Source organism: Podarcis tiliguerta (assembly GCF_965153285.1).
Source record: "Podarcis tiliguerta genome assembly, chromosome: 10".
Taxonomy (NCBI): Eukaryota; Metazoa; Chordata; class Lepidosauria; order Squamata; family Lacertidae; genus Podarcis; species Podarcis tiliguerta.
The window spans coordinates 25,334,789-25,347,616 of NC_139543.1; the positions used below are offsets into that span (position 1 = coordinate 25,334,789).

General features: G+C 41.6%; 1 long non-coding RNA gene across 1 annotated transcript in view; it reads right to left on the reverse strand.

The window, feature by feature from the left end:
• The window catches only part of LOC310658287, a 116,300-nt gene that overhangs the window by 56,350 nt on the left and 47,122 nt on the right, over positions 1–12,828 (reverse strand). The window contains exon 3 of the long non-coding RNA XR_014502184.1: positions 11,143–11,245. This is a non-coding gene — a long non-coding RNA (uncharacterized lncRNA). The remainder of the gene's footprint in view (positions 1–11,142; positions 11,246–12,828) is intronic.

Below are 12,828 nucleotides of genomic sequence, written 5' to 3' on the forward strand. Positions count from 1 at the left end.
GAACATGCATGGTTGCTTGCATACATCCTATGATATGTTAAATCATGAAACATATTGTTATGAAAGGGAGGCTAAACACAAGAAATCAATGAATGTCAGAATCTAGTTAATATTTGGAGTATTGATGGGAAGATTCCAGGGCAGTGGAAAAATACAGGCTAGGGTTCCTTTCCAAGCCAGAGCCTCACCTGGGAAAGAGGTGTTAACATGACAAAAGGTGTTGATTGCCCATCTAAGAGGAATCCTTCGGCCTGGGCAGACAGAAGGTTGCCAAGTTTTGTGTGTGTGTGTGTGTGTGTGTGTGTGTGTATACGAGAGAGAGAGAGAGAGAGAGAGAGAGAGAGAGAGAGAGAGAGAGAGACAGAGATCCATCTTGGGTAGGCTGGCTGAAGGCAGGCTGGGAAAGACGACTTGGACTCCAGGGCTGCACTGCTGTGGGAAACAACCCCCTCTTGAGATGACCACGCTGTAAGATCTGGACTCCTTTCACCCAAAGTCAGGTGTAAATATGTGAATTGATCGCATTTCGTAAAGCTATAACAACCTCCACCATACCTTGATTCTCAAAGGAACACAGACCTTGGGTGAATTCCTGGAACCCCCCTGGAATCTTGCCTTAGCTCGGCAGTGTTTGGGGGCGGTGCCCAATTTTTGTAACAATATCTATTTTGATGCTAAGATGCTCTGTAAATATGTGACTGGTTGGCATTTCCTAAAAGTGTTTCCTAATATGTATGCTTTGATAGGACTAACTTCCATGTGAAGAGGCTTAGAATCAGCGACTTGCTATTACAGTTGATCTGTGTTTTCACCAGTGGTTTCTCAGCTCTCATTTTTTTGCATCCTGTAACCTAAATAGATTCTCCAGAACAGTTGAGATAATGCACTAAAGAACTCACGGCCTCCTTTCCTGCTCAGAAAATAACCTGCCTCCTGCTGCTTCCAGCAAATGGCTTGTTAAACGGAGTGACTTTCGGTTCAGAACCCTGCCAGGCTCTTTATATGTTGATACCTGAAGCTGCCAAGGCCGATCCTTTTGGATGATGTACAACTAGCTGCCCATTCTGTCTTGAAATGGGCAGGAGTTATAGCAGACAGGCAGGGGGCCTCTCCATAGACTGTGCTTGCCAGCTGTCCAAAAATGGTTCCAGACGGAGCACTTTTGCTAACTTACGGCACTGAGAAAAGGAATGCAAATTGATGAGTGTGACCCATAGCAAGGGCAATTTTACCCTTTCATTCAGGGACACGGGAGACGAAACGCAGCACACAGTGTGATGCCTATTTACACCCCTAGAATATATAATTTGTCAAAATCATGTTCTTCTTAATACCTTATTAGATTACTGTGCCAGCCTTAGGCATCAGTAGTTCTTATGGTAATTGAGGCCTCCCAGTGTCAGAGTTCCAACATTACGGTTCCTCATTTTCAACTACAGACAGCGGGGGTGGGGGGACACACACAACCCACATAAAACACCAAGATTTCCTGACAATTGTTCTTTATTTTCTCACTCCCTTTTGGAAACTATGCTAAAATACTGCCTGGCATCATCTTTTGACAGATCATAATTGCCTAGAGCAACCCCCTCTACCTGTGCATATTAATCATTTCTAATAACTCAAACAGTGAGTTATGGAAATAATAAAGAAGATAGGGAGATTTGCATGAGGGAAGGGGAAAATGCAAAGCCCAAGCTGGATAAATCGATTGAAAAGCAAGGACAAGCCTGCCTGCTGTTTTTCCTCCCGGGTCACATTGCATCAGGTATTCAGAGAACAGGTCACTGGCAGAATATTTTGCTAAGAAATGCGAGTTATTAGCTTGGTGAGGCTGCAACTTCAGATAACCTGGGCACACCTTTGCAGGCAAAGGAAAGTATGCACTGCTTGGGCACTCTCTGAATGTAGAGCAGATCCTCCAAATGTCTCTACCTGTATTTTCCAGGGACATTTCTGAATTTACAGAAGTCATCCCTGTTTCAGTTTAGATCCCAAATGTCCTTCTTTTCCTTAGGACGTCTCTTTATTCATCGGAAAAGTATTAGAGGGTATAGAGTTATGCAACGCTGCCGAGCCAAGGATATAAGTAACTACACAACCTTTAGAAGACATCTGAAGGCAGCCCTGTACAGTATAGGAAAGATTTAAAATGTTTAATGTTTTATTATACTTTTATATTTGTTGGAATAGGGTGTCCCTATTTTCACTGGCAGCATCTTAAAAAGCAGAGACATCACCTTGCCAACAAAGGTCCGTATAGTTAAAGCCATGGTTTTCCCAGTAGTGATGTATGGAAGTGAGAGCTGGACCATCAAGAAGGCTGATTGCTGAAGAATTGATGCTTTTGAATTATGGTGCTGGAGGAGATTCTTGAGAGTCCCATGGACTGCAAGAAGATCAAATGCATCCATTCTTAAGGAAATCAGCCCTGAATGCTCACTGGAAGGACAGATCATGAAGCTGAGGCTCCAATACTTTGGCCACCTCATGAGAAGAGAAGACTCCCTGGAAAAGACCCTGATGTTGGGAAAGATGGAGGGCACAAGGAGAAGGGGACGACAGAGGACGAGATGGTTGGACAGTGTTCTTGAAGCTACCAACATGAGTTTGACCAAACTGTGGGAGGCGGTGGAAAACAGGAGTGCCTGGCGTGCTCTGGTCCATAGGGTCATGAAGAGTCGGACACGACTAAACGACTAAACAACAATTTTCACTGGAGAAATATTGGAGGCTATGGAGGTTTATATGGTATATAAGCTAAGGCTTATAAACATTGCAATTAACTAAATAAAGGGGGGAAATGCCTCACCAGGAACAGACATTTCATTTTTATTTTCTTAGATGTAAATCCCACCTTCCCTCCCAGCTCATCTGAATCCTGACAACAACCCTGTGAGGTAGGTGAAGCTGAGAGGAAGTGATTATCCTATGATTTGCCCAATGAACTTCATGGCTGTGTTGGAGAGTGTCTGAACTTGGGTGTCCCTGGTTTAACAACCTAACTACTTCCTGCTACTGTCTCTCCTGTCATGTGAAATGAATTTATGAAGAGTTGGCTTTCATCAGCTTATCCCTCTTGTCTCGATTCTGCTTAAAAAATGCGAGCTTCCCTCATGCAAATATACAACATTCTGCTTGGATCTGTGCTTAGGAAGCAAGGCATTTCTTGCATGACAGAAGCCAATTCTTTTCAATATAAGAAAAAGAAGAAGAATGCTTGATATTTACCATTCCAGCTGCAGCCTATGGGAGCTTGCCCCTTTGTTCATGGGCATCTTGTGCTATTTAGATGTTCATTTCCCTCCATGCTTATATTAAAATTCACATCACATCACATGAAAAATATGATCGCCTCAGTCTGATGTGTTTATTCTGCACAGTTTTGGTAGCACTTATCTCCCCGCCATCAATACTGCTACAATCTCACACCAAGTCATCATACTGTTCTGTTTTTGTGAGATTCCTTCCATCAGCGAAGCTAATTTAATAATGTTTTCACTGACGGGCAAAAAGCCTGCTAAGCTAAGCCTCTATTACCTTTTCTATTTTTCTTCATGCTCTTTTGGCTGCTTATCCCTTTTCTATTATGAGTGAAAACAGGTAGTTTACTTCTTTTTGGTGGACACCACAGTCCTTCGTTGCTATTTGCCTCCTGTACTTTCCGGGATTTCTGCCCCCTCCCTCTCAGTTTGCGGCTTTTATTTATTGCAATAGTCCAGGAGGAAAAAATAGTAATAATTGCAGGCAGGCTACACTATGGGCCTAATGAACGTTATGTTTCTGAAGAATGGAGCTCTGATTCTGTGGCACACTTCAGTAAATTATACAAATTAAATATTCATTACTTAGTACTTCATTAGTTCACATTTGGAACACTTTTTCTTCATTATAATAGCCCAAGGAAAGACTTCTTTCCTCTTAAAAAAATAATAAAAATAAAGCCACTTCATTCCATTATTTTTCAGAAACTCTTTAGTTACCGTGATAGGACAAAGTTGTATTTCTTACATTGCTAGCCCGACCATCCTTTTTTAGGTTTGCTTTTTTAGGTTGAATATATATTATTTCACAAAACTAAAATGTGAGCAGTTCCTATTTCAGCTGCTGACAGAGCTAAATATTTATATACTCACTCCTCATTTTAACTATGGATTTGCTTATACACTTAATCCGTGTTCAAAAAACGGAATATTTAGCTAGCTTGGGATCTATTGGCCAATATGAATAAAAAATAGATTTCTGGATTATCTCACTTGTAAATTCCTTTACATACCCCTTTTGCTTCATAGCATTAACCAGGTTTGTCATTATACGTCTGCACCAATGATAGCCATGGTTTGGTTGTAACTTAGTATTTGAAATTATAGGTTCAAGGTTGATAAGACATCATAGGTGACAAAAATACCTGTGTAGCCTTACATATAACTGGCTTCAATTGAGTCATGGCGGCAAACCATGGTTGTATGTGTCAGAGAAGTGGGGTCAGTGAGGGGGAAAAACCTGACTATTCCAATTTATAATGAGGGTAAAATAACCTAGCACAATAGCTTCTGAATCTATTTGTCTGAACTTTGACAAGTTTAATATCCAGGGGGCGCTTTCCTCATGTTACCATTTTTCACACCAATTGCCCACATAAAACTAGGAGAGGGAATGTTCTTACTAACCCCCACCCCAATTGTAAAGTCTGCCCTTGTGGAGAACCACTGTACCCATCTTTCTGAAATTTCACAAGCTTCAGCCCATCAGAAGGGTTGGCTTTGCAGAAATTACAAAGCTTAACAGACAGACACATATCTACTGAGAAATATTCCAGGCAAATTGTTGGCCCCTGAACATGAAAAAGAAGTGAGCATCGCAAGCCTGCAGCCTTATTCTGTCATTGCCCAGTGGCAAGATTAGCTCATCTCACTGCTTGTGCTCCTTCTGGTTTTGCTAATAAAGTCCAGAAATATGAAAGGGGGGACTTTAAAGTTTCCGGCATGAAAGCCTTTGCCTGGACCTGCCTAATACATATTTTTAAAGTTTTTTATTAATGTAAAATAAAAGTATACTTTGGAGAAGCTCCTTTGCTTGCAAAAATCACCCACAGGAAAGAAAGGCTATATAGTCATTCTTAGGTTCCCCATTGTAATCACTGGGGTGCGTATGAGAGAGGGAGAGACCTTCAGATTTAACAGATCAGATCAAAACACACATAACAAATTGTACTGGACATTGAGCAGATCCAAAATAGATCTGAGTGCTTCCAAACGCTACAGATACAAGGTGAATGTTGTAGTCACTGCACATCCCTTTTATTGCAAAGATTCAAGTCTTCAGGCGTTCTATTCACTTGTAAAAGCAACACACAAACAGGGAGAGTAGATATGAGTGTCCTAATCTGTTGTCCCCGTTACTTTCCATGAGTTGGAGTGTGAACTTCTGAAGTGGAGAGCCTTCACAAGCATAGGAGGTTTCCCATCTCAGGAGATCCAAAGTCATTGTACGGTGTCCTTATTCTACTAGGTGGGTTGGGGCCAGATGAAGCCTTGGCTTGCAAGTTCACACTCAAATTTGTGTGGACTAATTTCAGAGCTTAGCATACCTCTCCCTCCTCGATATGTTGCTTTTATGCATGAGTGAAATGCCTGAAGAGCGTGTATGTACTTCACTGATATATAATTACTTTTGAATGAGAATTCATTGTATTAATTTACAGCATGCATGTACGCATCGAGCAACAGAAGGCTAACTTCTGTATCCTTTTCCTGAATAGTTTTCCAACATTAGCTGTTTTATGATTAGTGTGTTCGTATTCCCATAGCTCACCGGTTGACCATTATTGTAGAGAAAAAGCTTTGTGATCAAGTGACAAAGTTGTATATTTAATGCCTGAAACATGTAAAAATTTTGCTGGTAAGCATAGAGTGCAAATTAAGCGAGTCCCAGTCTGTAAATAAGACCCTTTGATTATACAGACATTAACATATGAAATTAATATCTTTGAAGAAGTTACACAGCTTGAGGCAAAAACTCAGGGTGGTTAACAAAGCCCCTCGTGTACACTATCCAGTGATAAGCCTTGTGTCATCAAATATTTTTATTTCATACAAGATGCCCACGTTGTAAAAAGCAGTTATAACCATAAGCTCCAGCTATGATCACTATAAAGAAAATCAATATTAAATAAAAGCATTAAATAATGCAGCATTTATCTTTTTGCTCATGTCGCTCGTTTATTGATATATTTTTTTAACATAACCGCCTCCTTCCAACATGCACAATAGCTGCAACCCTAACCCTTACGGACAATAAACATGTCCAGGAAAGAAAACTCAGCAGATATTTAAGCCTTTTGGTGAATGATGATCCATTGGTTTTTCACCTTAACAAAAACACCCAACTGCAAAAAAATAAAAGGGCTTTTTATTCTTCCCCAAGAAAAGGAAGATGACAGAGAAAACAGATGGAAGCAGATCACAGATACACCTGCATGTGCAGCCACAGGGTTATGGGCACATCCAAGCACTCATAAGGATTCGTGCAATGACACATCATGTGCAATGACCCTAATTTTGATACTATGAATATAAAAGTCCCACGTTTTTGGTTAAAAAAATTAATAACCCTAGTATTAAAGGCATGTGCTGTGTAAGGATTTATTTATTTTTTGTCAACCTTGAAATGATGGCATCCAAGTTAGACTTCCTGGTTTGTAAAGAACCATGCCCATTCCATGTTTTTGAAGGTATTTTCATTCTGTTCACTTTTTTCTGAGTTGAACCTGAGTATAGCTCCATGGTTGATAGGTGTCCTATGTTGATCCTGAGCAGGCAGCAGACTGTGTCGATAGGATGCCTGCAGTTACTGAGGCCAGACTACAGAAAGCCACATGTTTTAGATCATGGCTGCAGAATGAGTTGTGCCGTAAGGTGCAGAAGGGCCACACTGCTCTGTGTTGTGAGGGACAGTGGACTGCAGATTTATAAAGAATTGAACATCAACCTTGGGCTATTTGCATCTCTAAATTCTACCATGTGAAATACAGAACTGAGATTACGAGAGCCACCTGTTACTGTCAGCATATCATACTATTTTAGGAAAAAATCCTAACAGAATTGAAGCGCACTTCGGGTTGTGATGGACAGCTCTGAAAATCTTATCAGATTTTCTCAACCTTGGGTCCCCAGATGTTGTTGAACTACAACTCCCATCATCCTTAGCTAGCAAGGCCAGAGCTCAGGGATGATGGGAGTTGTAGTCCAACAACATCTGGGGACCCAAGGTTGAGAAACACTGCATGTGAAGCTGAGGGGGAGGGGAAGCAAATTCTGCACTGGGGATGAAAAGAAAACTGCCAGTACTGTGATGCATACAAATATGTGATACAGCCAGTGCTATTTTTCTAGAAAAAGAGATGTCAGAACTCACTATGAACGCCTTCCTTGTTCTCTTAGAATGGCAATGGTGCCCACCTGAGAGGTGCCGGAACTTAGCAGTAGACCACTTCTGCACATGCGCAGAAGTGGTCCTCAGGTTGCAGAAACCTCAGGATCCGACTGAACCTCCGGAACGGATCCCGTCCACAACCGGAGGTACCATTGTATTCCTGACCACTGTAATGTGGAGGGGCCTAGTCCATGTTTTGTGTTTGTGTGTTCTAGTTCACCAGGGTCAGGAGCAGTTCCAGTCCAGATTCTAACACACAAGCTCTGGAAAGCAGGTCAACATGGAACTGAGAACATAGATTTCAGGTGGCTTTTCATCATGCCCAATATTTGCTTCAGTTTATAAATAAAATATTTTGGTCAACATCCTTTGTGCCAAGAGTACAACTTACAATTTTGATGAGAGACTTCTGGGCACTGGCTGAGGACTATTTCACAGGCAAAAACCTCTGAATGCCTGTTGATAGTGTAAGTGTGTGAGTGTTGTTACTTCACCTTCCTGCTATGTTTAAAACTGAAAAGAGAAAACTAGACCTACTATGGCTGCTCTACCAACCTCCCCTCATTTGTTGCTCATGATTCCCACAAAATTGTGAGGGTAAATGAATGACTGGAAATTTTGTTCTGTGCTATGGAGATAGACCACAGTATTAAAAAGTGTGTACTTTTTCTGCACTAAGCTGGAGAACAAGTGTTTGATAGCTTTACCAGCTGCAGGAGGTGATTATGATTACGAGTGCAAAGGAGGCACTGACAAAGCATTTTTCTCCAAGGAAAAATATTGATTTTGAGGTTATAAGTTCCACCAGGCCAGGCAAAAGCTGGAGGAACGCATGGATGAGTTTCATGCACGTTTGAGAAGCCTAGCTGCTTCCCGTGAATTCAAATATTGACAGCGAGACACAAGCTCAGATATTTCAAGGATGCCCCAGGAACATAATTTCTAGGGATTCAAATTTGCTCCTCCCTAAACTGCTACACACTGCTTGCACTTACGTGAAGGCAGAGGTACACGCTCAACAAATGGATGCCTGCCCAGCAAAAATGACGAGGAAGCTTCTGATGGGGAAACCCTGGCTTCAGCCCTGCCTCTTCCCGACAATATCCTCACTGAGCAGACAAAAGAAGTATTTGTTGTAAATGTGTCAAGCTGTGGTAGATCACCATCTCAGAAATTTATCAGGCCATCTCACTACAGGAATCCAAAGGCACAGAAGGCTGTTAATGCAATTGATGCAGATCATCACTCTGCAAATAACACTGGATCATTTTCAGAATGAGCTGATCTTTTGGTCACTGATGACCTCAGTGGTCCATATGTTTGTACTCTATCCCCAGTGCAAGGCACAAACCAGGCACAATGTTTCAGCATGACATAAAATTCTCATTTGTGGGTATCATATAGAGACTCTCATGCTTTGTGACAATCACATATCTTACAACCACAGAGCACTAAATAAATCAAGTCAGTTTGGCTTAGATAGCTGTTGTCCCACACCTCAGCTGCCTACCCACCATACATTTAAAGCACATGACTTCCCTCAGGAACTGCAGTTTGTTAAGGGTGCTGGGAAATGTAGCTGTGTGAGGGGTAAACTAGAGTTCTCATTATTCTTTGGGGGAAGTCATGTGCTTTAAATATATGGTGCGTGTAGCCTTAAAGTCAAAAATAGGGTTGCCGTATTTCAAGAAGTAAAAAATAAAAAGCCTGGACATTGTGCCAATTTCCTGAAATTCCCCTGGACACTAATTCCATCATTGGAATATCTAGACATATGGCAACCCTACCCAGAGTGATTTTCCTGGATACCTATTTGACAACCCTACATGAGACTTTAGTAGTCACTTCTTAGATTTTTAAAGGGAAGGTACAAAAATGTAAAGGAACACATAAGAAGCAAATATGGACCCAAAAAAAACCCTCTAAAAATTTATAGTGCAATCTTTGTCACCAAACAGGAGCACAACAAACACTGCAACTATTATTATTCCAAACTAAGGGCAGAAAAATACAACAAAAAAGTCCTCATGTCAATGAAAGATGGTCTGATAAGGTTCCTACCACAAACACAAAGCCCGTTTTATGTAGATCAGATTTGCAGCTAATTTATATTTCATGCTGTTTAACAGGTGACATCTAATGAGAATTATTCACTTCTCTCTTTTTTTACTGTACCTTATCAGGGGCTGCTAATAACAAGCCTTCCTGTTTTGCATGCAAGTTGCATCTTTTCATGAAATTTTCAGCAGCCTATGACTTACTAAATAAAGCTGTCACTCAATCCTCATTTCCCCTCTGAGTGCAAGGAATCAAAATGGACACTGAATTAATACTCAGTATTGTCTCTGTTTCACGAGGCCTCCACAAGAGCTTTGTTCTGTCACCTTTAATGCACTCTCCTGGAAGGACTTGCAATCTGATTTCCTATCAGATGCACAAAGAGCTGAATATTACAAAGCTGATGCTGGGCTCAATCTAATTTATGTCTTTGAAATCTCTTGCAGGTGTGGGAAGCAGTTAGTTGGGAGTCTTTAATGGAGATTTCCACATGCTCTTTTCCCCCTCCCGTAGAGGAACTTGAATTAGCACACATTTATCTTATTTCTTGAAATTAAAACATAATAAGTGAAGAAGAGATTACGCTGCATTCATTTAGTACTGGCGCTATTCTCCCAGTAGTCAAATACGGGAAGCAAAAGGCAAACAGTTCAATCATGAGCACATTTACTCAGAAGGAAAGTCTCACTAGGTTTAATGGAACTTACTACGTGTTAAGTGGGTGGATTGTTTTCAGGCACATTGAATTAACGATGTACAGACGTCCCCACACTTATGTGGAATTGACTTGTATGCACGCAGCGCAGGGAAATAAATAATTCAACTCAAAGTCGGAAATGGCGGGAGAGAGCTGGAGAGTCCTCATGGCTCATGAGCAGACCCTCCATGGAGTCCAAAGAGTACGTCAATGAGGGCAGAGGAAGCCCCAAAGAGACCAGAGATGCAGTGGGGCTTTGTTTATGCTGCTCAGCCTCCCCACCTAACAGCTGATGTGCAGGGAAGCGCAGCAGCAATAGCCAATTTCCCACATGTCCTCCTGCCAGCTCCAGAGTTTCAGTTCTAGCTGTGGATATTTTTGGATACGGTATTTTTGGTGTGGATTGAAGAGAGAGCAGCGTAGAAGACGTTGAAAGGGTGCTTGGAGGATGCACCCCATTTTACACGATTTTACTTATGCACAAGGGCCCCACAACGTAGCCCCCTTAAGTGGGGAGGGGGTCGCCTGTGCTGTCCCCTTAACAGTCCAGCATCTAGAACCGTTAGTCTTACCTTGGCCTAGGAAAATACTGTGCTAAGGAGCTTAACAGAACCTCGCTAATAAACAAACCGTCGTCACCCAGATCTGCGAGTCCTGTTCAGTTTCTCACTCGGCTGCGAGTGTCAGCTTTGCTCCCAATATCACTTCATTCACTTGACCTGACTGTACCACCCCAGTTTTCCCACGCTGGGCAAGAAGGTCTGAAGGAGGTTTCTATGTGTATTTGACTTAACAGCCTCCTTGTAATTGGGTTCCCAATCATCAGGGGGCTTCAAAGCACGTTCAGTTAAATATGCTCAACGTGGGAAGGGCAGTGCTGGGTATGAGGCTGGTCTATGAGGTTGCTGAACTATTTTCATTCTATGTGTGGTGGCTCCAACATGCACACCTACCTCTCCTTTCTGTAGGGCTGTATCTGTGTCCGTAAAGAGCTGCATGCGAGATTCCTTCTTCCACTGAACTGAATTCGGAATTCTTTTTGTGCAGTAACTCCATCTGAACATGAGAACATAAATGGAACCATGGGTCAGAATACTGATTCACATGCTGAATGGCCAGAAGGATGCTCTCAGTCAGGCACGCAACGTCTAGTGCGATTTGTGCACAACTGTGAAACAAAACTGGAAAATACTATATAAGCCTCATTTGGAAAATAAATTGATATGCAAATCAGAGTAACCTGTCAGCTTTTTTTAGAGCTATTATTTTTGAAGAACAAAATTATAAATTTACAACTTGCATTGTCTGGAATATTGCTAATACTGGACACTTTTTAGAAATGTTTTCCTTTGTTAAATCAGTAAAGTGAGATGGTAATAACAATTACTTCAAAACAACTTCAACAGTTCCATCTTATGCATGCCTACCCAGAAGAAAACCCCAGTGACATTACAGGACTAGAGGCTAATATTGGCTTTCATTATAAACCACACAGAGTTTACTTCTCTTCTAATGCCAAAGAATGGTTGACAGCATCAAAGGGCAGATCCTCCAAGTGTCCCTATATACCAGGGATGTCCGTGATTTAGAAAAGCTGTCCCTATTTTGATTGGAGAAAAGCTGGAGGGTACAGAGTTATCCAACCCCAAAGCCGTCTGAAGACAATCCTGTATATGGAAGGTTTTAAAAAATGTTTAATGTTTTGTTATGTTTTTATGTCTGTTGGAAGCTGCCCAGAGTGCGAGGACAACACAATAAGATGTGTGGGGTATAAATAGTAAAATTATCATCATGGTCCCTACTTTCATCGGATAGATGTTGGAGGATGTGAAAGGGCTGTTGAGTGTTGCCCTCACAGGGTGGCTTTCAGTGAAGTATAATACTGAGTCTTAATAGATAATGCCAAGAGTACTCCTAACTACCCCAGATCTATGGAGCAACCACCAGATCTATCACTCTATTTCGCTGTAGCCACGACAGGAGGTGCAGCACAGCAGCTTTTTCCTCCCGCTGACTGCTAGAGTTGCACCATTTCTGTTTGCATGTCTGAGAAATGGAGAGAGGCTTTATATGTGCTGCATCTCCTGTTTTGCAGGCAGAATATCTAAGGCAATGGAACGTTCTACTGGCACACTGGGAAAATGCCCACAATGTACCGAGCATTCTGCCATCAGCCCTAACACCACCTCCTAAAGCACCCTCAGCTGTAAGGTTGAGATTGCTGTGTGTTTGTGTGTGTGTCTTCTATAGTGCTGTACTTCCAAAGAAAGAAATTGAAGATGTTCACAAATTCACATAGAGAGGGAAAATCCAAGCTGTCTTTCAGACCCATCTGAAAACTAAATTGGCAAGCTTTCTCCCTGACACCAGCCATGTTTAAGCGGCATGCAGCCAGAGACTGCATTTAACAATATAAAAATAATTCTCCATAGCTTACTGAGGTAGCACACACAAATATATATGAGTAATGCCCCAACGTTGCTAGTGAACAAGGCACTTAATAAAAGCCAAACAACTGTCACACATAGGTTAGAAGGTCATTTCTCACACATAAGATAAACTAGAAATCCATCGAAAGGATGGAATCACAGAGAGTGTTGTGAAGTTTACTGGAAAATAAAAAATGAGTTTCACATGTT